The sequence below is a fragment of the Neomonachus schauinslandi genome, chromosome 7 (genome assembly GCF_002201575.2).
Source record: "Neomonachus schauinslandi chromosome 7, ASM220157v2, whole genome shotgun sequence".
Classification (NCBI taxonomy): domain Eukaryota; kingdom Metazoa; phylum Chordata; class Mammalia; order Carnivora; family Phocidae; genus Neomonachus; species Neomonachus schauinslandi.
Window position 1 is genome coordinate 26,650,413 of NC_058409.1, and position 6,734 is coordinate 26,657,146.

Below are 6,734 nucleotides of genomic sequence, written 5' to 3' on the forward strand. Positions count from 1 at the left end.
GTTTGTTTTAACTCATCTTTAAAGCCATCCAGTCCTGAGATTTTGGGAATATTTTAAATTACAAATTCAGTATTTTTAAAGGATGAAAGGAACTGTGTACCACAATAGTCAGCTTTACAGTATGTTAAATTAGAAAATGAAATGATACAGAACTTTTAAGATTTTTAAATTTCTTTTTGAGTCAGTTCTGGTAATTAGCATCTTTCAGGAAACTCCATTTCTTTTTAATTGCCAAATTATTGGCCAATAGTTATTTATAAAATTCTCTTATTATCATTTTAATGTCTCCTTGGACCTGTAGTGATGTCCTTGCTTTTATTCTCAGAATGAGTAATATGTGTCTTTTCTCCTTTTCTTTAAAAGTCTAACTAGATTAACTTCATTATTTTTTAGATCATCCACTTTGGTTTCATTGATTTTCCTTTTTTTTTATTTTCTATTTCATTAATCTTTGCTCTTACATTTATTATATTCTTTTAAATTATTTTGGGTTTACTTTGCTCTTTTTTTTTTTTTTTTTTTTTAGCTCCTAAAGGAAGAAGCCTCAGTCTTTATTTTAGATGATTCTTCTTTTCTAATATAAGCATTTGAAGCTATGCATTACCCTTTAAAGCATGCAACGTTACACGAATTTAGATATGATGTTTTATTTTGATTAAGTTCAAAATATTTTCTAGTTTCATGTATTTTAATTTATGTTATTTGGTGCATCCATATTTAGGAGTATGTCTTTCTATAAGTTGACCCCTTTAGGGGTGCCTGGGTGGCTCAGTTGGTTGAGTGTCTGACTCTTGGTTTTGACTCAAGTCATGATCTCAGCGTCATGGGATTGAGCCCCATAACAGGCTCCACACTCAGCAGGGAATCTGCTTGTCCCTCTCCCTCTGCTCCTCCTCACACTCATAGTGCACGCTCTCTCTCAAATAAATAAATAAATACATAAATAATTAAATCTTAAAAAAGTAATAAATTGACCCTTTATCATTATGAAATATTTGTTTTTATGTGGCATTATTCCTCAACATAGAGTTTACTTTTTTCTTATTAATAGTCACTTAAGCTTTTAATGACTAGAGTTTGATAGATCTTCCTATTTATTTTACTTTTAATATATCTGTCTTATTTTAAAGTGGCTCATAGAGAATATATAGTTGTGCTTTATATTTGTTATTCTATCTAGATCGAGACTCTGCCTCTTATTGTACTATTTAGAATTAAATTTTTATTTTGTAATTAAATGTAATCATAGGTGTGGTTGGATTGGGTTTAACTGTACCATCTTGCTGTTTATTTTTCTGTTTCTGCTATTTTTATACATTTTAAAAAGTATTTTCCCCTGCCTTTCTAAAGGAACTGGGTTTTTTTTTTGATGATTCCTTGTTAACTCCACTCATGGCTTATTAGGTTCACCTTCATTTTACTGTGGGTTTTTTTTTGTTTGTTTGTTTTTTGTTTTTAGTTTTTAGTTTTAGTGGTTGCTTTAAGTTTTAAAATGTGCATCTTTAACTTGTCACGGTCTATCTTTAAATAATTTTTTGCCATTTCATGTACAACATGAGAACTTTACAATAGTACAGTTCTATTTACCCCTTCTTATCCCTTGTGCTATTTTAAAATTTAATTTTACTTCTACATGGGTCATAACACTGTATATATACATATATATATATATATATATATATATATATGTATATATATATACATATATATATATATATATATATATATGTATATATATATGTTTGCATTAAACAGTCCAATATCTCTTAGAGGAAATTTCAAAAATTTTTATTTTGTAATAACTTGAAACTTACAGAAAAGTTGTAAAATTATTAGAGTTCCTATGTATCCTTTACCCGGCTTCCCCCAATGTGAACTAGCATCTTGCATAACCATAGTACAATGATTAAAAGCAAGAAACTAATATTGATACAAACCGTTAACTACACTTTATTCAGATTTCTACGGATGTCATTTTTCTGTTCTAGGAGCCCATCCACATTCCTTCATTCCAGTTAACTGTCACCTTCTCCTTAATGTCTAGCAACCTGTGACAATGCCTCATCTTTATTTAGCTTTGATATTCTTGATACTTTTGAAGTAGTTTTATGGAATGTCCCTCAGTCTGATGTTTTCTCAAGATTAGATTGAGGTGGTACATTTTTGGCCAAGATACCCCAGAAGTGGAGTGCCCTTCTTCTCAGTGATCTTATCAGGGGGCATATGATGGTACATATTATTACTGGTGGGGTTACCATTGATCACCTAATTCAGGCCGTGTCTGCCAGGACTCTCAACTGAAAGTTACTATTTTTTCTTAATAAATCTCTTAGAAGAAATACTTTGAGATGACACAAATAGTCCATTTCTCTTCAAACTTTCTCTCATTCTCTCATGAATTTTAGCATTCATCAATGGATCTTGTCTGCAACAATTGCTGTGATGTTCTAATGGTGATTTTCTATTTCCCTTATTCCTTCTGCCTGTATTAATTGGAATTCTTCTGTAAGGAAGAACTGTCCCTTCCCTCTCCCACCTTCTTTCCCTCTTTCTCTCAATCTTGACCCATGTCTATTTATCTTATGCTATAGGTTACTCTCTCATGCAACTTGTTGCTCACATTGCTCCAGCTTTGGCCATTGGGAAGTCTTTGACGTTCCTGAACTTTTCATACGTCCTCATCCTTTTTTGAGCATGTCTGTACTTTCTAACACCCGTGGGGCTCCCGGGTCTTCTTGCATTTTGTCTGCCCCAGCTTTGGCTTCACCAGCTTATCCGAGGAACCCTGGTTGTAGTGATGGTGGTTTTTGTTTTCTATTTGAGGAATGATATTTAGAAGCTAAGATCTGGGCAGTAAATATACTCATTGCTACTAGGATGTCATTGTTTCTAGGTTCTACTGGTGCACCAACTTGGAGATACAGATAGAGATATAGGTGTGTGTGTGTGTGTGTATGTAATATATATATGTACTAATATATATATATGTACTAATCTATGCATACACTCATATACATTTACTTTTGTAACTGTCTCAATATATTTTATTTTATTTTATTTTATTTTAAAGATTTTATTTATTTGACAGAGAGAGACACAGCGAGAGAGGGAACACAAGCAGGGGGAGTGGGAGAGGGAAAAGCAGGCTTCCCGCGGAGCGGGGAGCCCGATGCAGGGCTCGATCCCAGGACCCCGGGATCATGACCTGAGCCGAAGGCAGACACTTAATGACTGAGCCACCCAGGCGCCCCTGTCTCAATATATTTTAAAAACTATTAGTTCACATGGATAATTCTAGTATTGGTGCTGATATCCAACCCAATACCAGTATTCATTCTGACCTTCCTCATTTGCTTACTTGTAACTGCCTTTTTGGATTGTTAGAAACCTAGTTTTTATTATTTGCAATGTATGTATTTATTTGTTCAACTCTAGTGTACATATAAAGCTGCTTCAAAATTTCTAACCCATATCTCTTTGAGAAACAAATTTAATAACTACACCATATTATTTGAGTGCAGTTCTTTTTCTCTTTAGCTTTACAGTATCTCAGCAAAATATGGTTTTTGAAAGTTAATTGGGGGCGCCTGGGTGGCTCAGTTGGTTAAGCAGCTACCTTCAGCTCAGGTCATGATCTCTGGGTCCTGGGATCTCCCTGGGTCCTCCCTCTGCAGGGAGTCAGCTTCTCCCTTTGCCCTTCCCCCCCCCCCACAACTCGTTCTCTCAATCTCTCTCTCTCGCTCTCAAATAAATAAATAAAATCTAAAAAAAAAAAAAAAGAAAGAAAAGAAAGTTACTTGGGTTAGTTCTTTTCTTCCCTACCCTCTCCAGTGTGCTTTCACTAGTCATTTGTGATACTATTAGGTTACAGTTTGTGTTCCATCTTGGGTTCTTACCACATCCTGGTTGATTTTATTTTATATAAATTTACATGCCCTAAAATTTGCTCTTGGTAGTGTATGGTTGTAAGATTTTGACAAATGTATAGAGTCATGTCTGTATCAGCAGAGTCATGATGCAAATGGTTCTGTCATCCCCCCCAAATTCTCTTGTGCTCTCCCTTTTTTAAAAAAGATTTTATTTATTCATTTGAGAGAGAGAAAGAGAGTGAGCCTGAGCTGGGGGAGGGGCAGAGGGAGAAGCAAACTCTCTGCTGAGCTGGGAGCCCAACGTGGAACTCAATCCCAGGACCCAGAGATTATGACTTGAGCCGAAGGCAGATGCTTAACTGACTGAGCCACCCAGGCGCCCCTGTGCTGTCCCTTTTTATCAGACTCTTCCCCACCCTCTGTCCCTGGCAACCACTGATTTCTTATTTATTTGCCATTTTCAAATGTCATAAAAAAAAGAACCAGACAATGTGTAGCTTTTTAGGTGTGACTTCTTTCATTTAGCCAAATGCAGTCATCCAAGTTGTATGAATCAATAGTCTGTCCTTTTTTATTACTGAGGAGTATTCCACTGTGTCTTGTGCCATTGGCATGGTGTTTATCCATTCGCTGGTTGAAAAGCATCGGGGTTATTTTCAGCTTTTGGTGATTAGGAGTAAAAATGTTAGATACATTTTTGTATGAACATAAATTTTTATTTCTCATGCGTAAATACCTAGAACTGAGAATTTTTGGTCATATAGTAGTTCTGTGTTTAGATCTATATAAACCTGATAAATTGTTTTCAGCAGCAATTATATCTTTTTGCATTTCCACCAGCAATGTATATGAGTCCCAGTTGTTTTGCACCCTTGTCAGCAGTTGGAATTGTCATTTAAAGAAATTCACGCATTGTAGTAAGTATGTAGTGATCTCGTTGTGGTTTTAATTTGCCTTTGCCTAATGACTAATAACATGGAACATCTTTTCATATGCTTATTTACCCTCTCTATATTTTTGATGAAGTATCTGTTTAGATTTTTTGCCCATTTCTAAGTGATTGCTTGTTTTCTTATTGTTGAGTTTTGCGGGTACTTTATATATTCTGGAAACAAGTCCTTTATTAGACACATAATTTGTGAATATTTTCTCCTATTCCATGGCTTGTCTCTTCATTCTCTTAATAGTGTATTTCATTTCATATTTTTATGTTGGATAAAATTGAATTCATCAATTTTTCTTTTATGGATTATACTTTTGGTGTAGCTAGAACATTTTGGGGAGAATGAGCATTTGAATCATATTGAGTCTTCCCATCCATAAACATGGTGTATTTCTCCATTTACTTAGCTTTGATTTCTTTCATCATGACTTACAGTTTTCATCTATAGATCCTGTACATTCTTAGATTTACACCTAATTACTTCAGTTTTTGGTGATATTGTAAATAGTAGTACTTTATTAATGTTGAATTCCAGTTGTTCATTGCTAATATAGAGTAATATACTTGATTTTTGTATGCCGGCCATATATCTTATAATAACTTATTTAGTTGTAGGAGCCATCTTAAAGGTTTTTGTTTTTTTTTAAATTTTTCTATGTAGACAACAGTGCCATCTGCTAATAGAGACAGGTTCATTTCTTTCTTTCCAATTTGCATGCCTTTTATCTCTTTTTCCTGACGTATTGCACTGGCTAGGACTTCTAGTATGATACTGAATAGAAATGGTAAGAGAGGACATCTTTGCCTTGTCCCCAGTGTTAAAGAGGAAAGTGCTCCATCTTTCAGTATGAAGTATTTTAACAGTGGTTTGTTTTTGTAGATGGCCTTTATTAGGTTAAGGAAATTTGCTGCTGTTACTAGTTAGATGAGTTTTTATTATGAGTGGATCTTGCAGTTCGCCATGTCTAGGTTTTTCTTCTTTAGTCGTCTAACATGGTGCATTGTATCGGTTGGCTTTCAGATGTTGATCCAGCCTTGCATTCCAGGGATAACCCCACTTCGTTGTGATGGGTTTTCCTATTTTTGTATTGCTGGGTTTGACTTGATCATATTTTGTTGAGGATTTTTGCATTTGTAGTCATCAGGGATATTGTTCTGTAGTTTCTTTTCTTAGATAATATATTTCTCTGATTTGGTATTAGGGTTATGCTAGCCTCATAAAATAAATTGATAAATATTCTATCCTTTTCTCTTGTCTGTCAGAAAATAACTTGGTTTAATTAATGTAATTTAATTTTAGTTTAATTCTGTTTTAGTCAGAAAACAAATTTTGTTTGAATTCAATTTTTAAAAACATATTAAGGCTTATTCTGTGGCCCATTATATGGTCCATCTTGGTAAAATATCCATGTGTACTTGAAAATAATTTTTATTCTAATAGTTTTGAGTGGTATGTTCTATAAACGCCAATCTGGAGCTCTGTTGTTAGTGATCCCAGCTGGCTATGTATTGAACCTTTTATCATTATGTACTGTCCCTCTTTATCCTTGGTAAGTTTCTTTGTTCTAGAGTCTACTTTGTCTGATATTAATATAGCCACTCTAGTTTTCTTTTGACTTTGGTGTTGATATGATAAGTCTTTTCTCATCCTCTTACTTTTAACCTATGCATGTTTTTACATTTAAAGTAGATTTCTTGAATACAGCATAACAGTGGGACTATTTCTAAAAAATCCAATCTCATAATCTCTTTTAATTGATGTATTTAGACCATTACATTCAATGAAATTTTCATTATTTACATTCAGGTAAACCATTTTATGGTTTTTCTATTTGTCTCCTCTCTTTTGGTTCCCCTATGTCTCGTTTCATGCCTTTTTTTAACGGAATCTTTTTTGGTATCCCATTTTCATTTATCTGTTG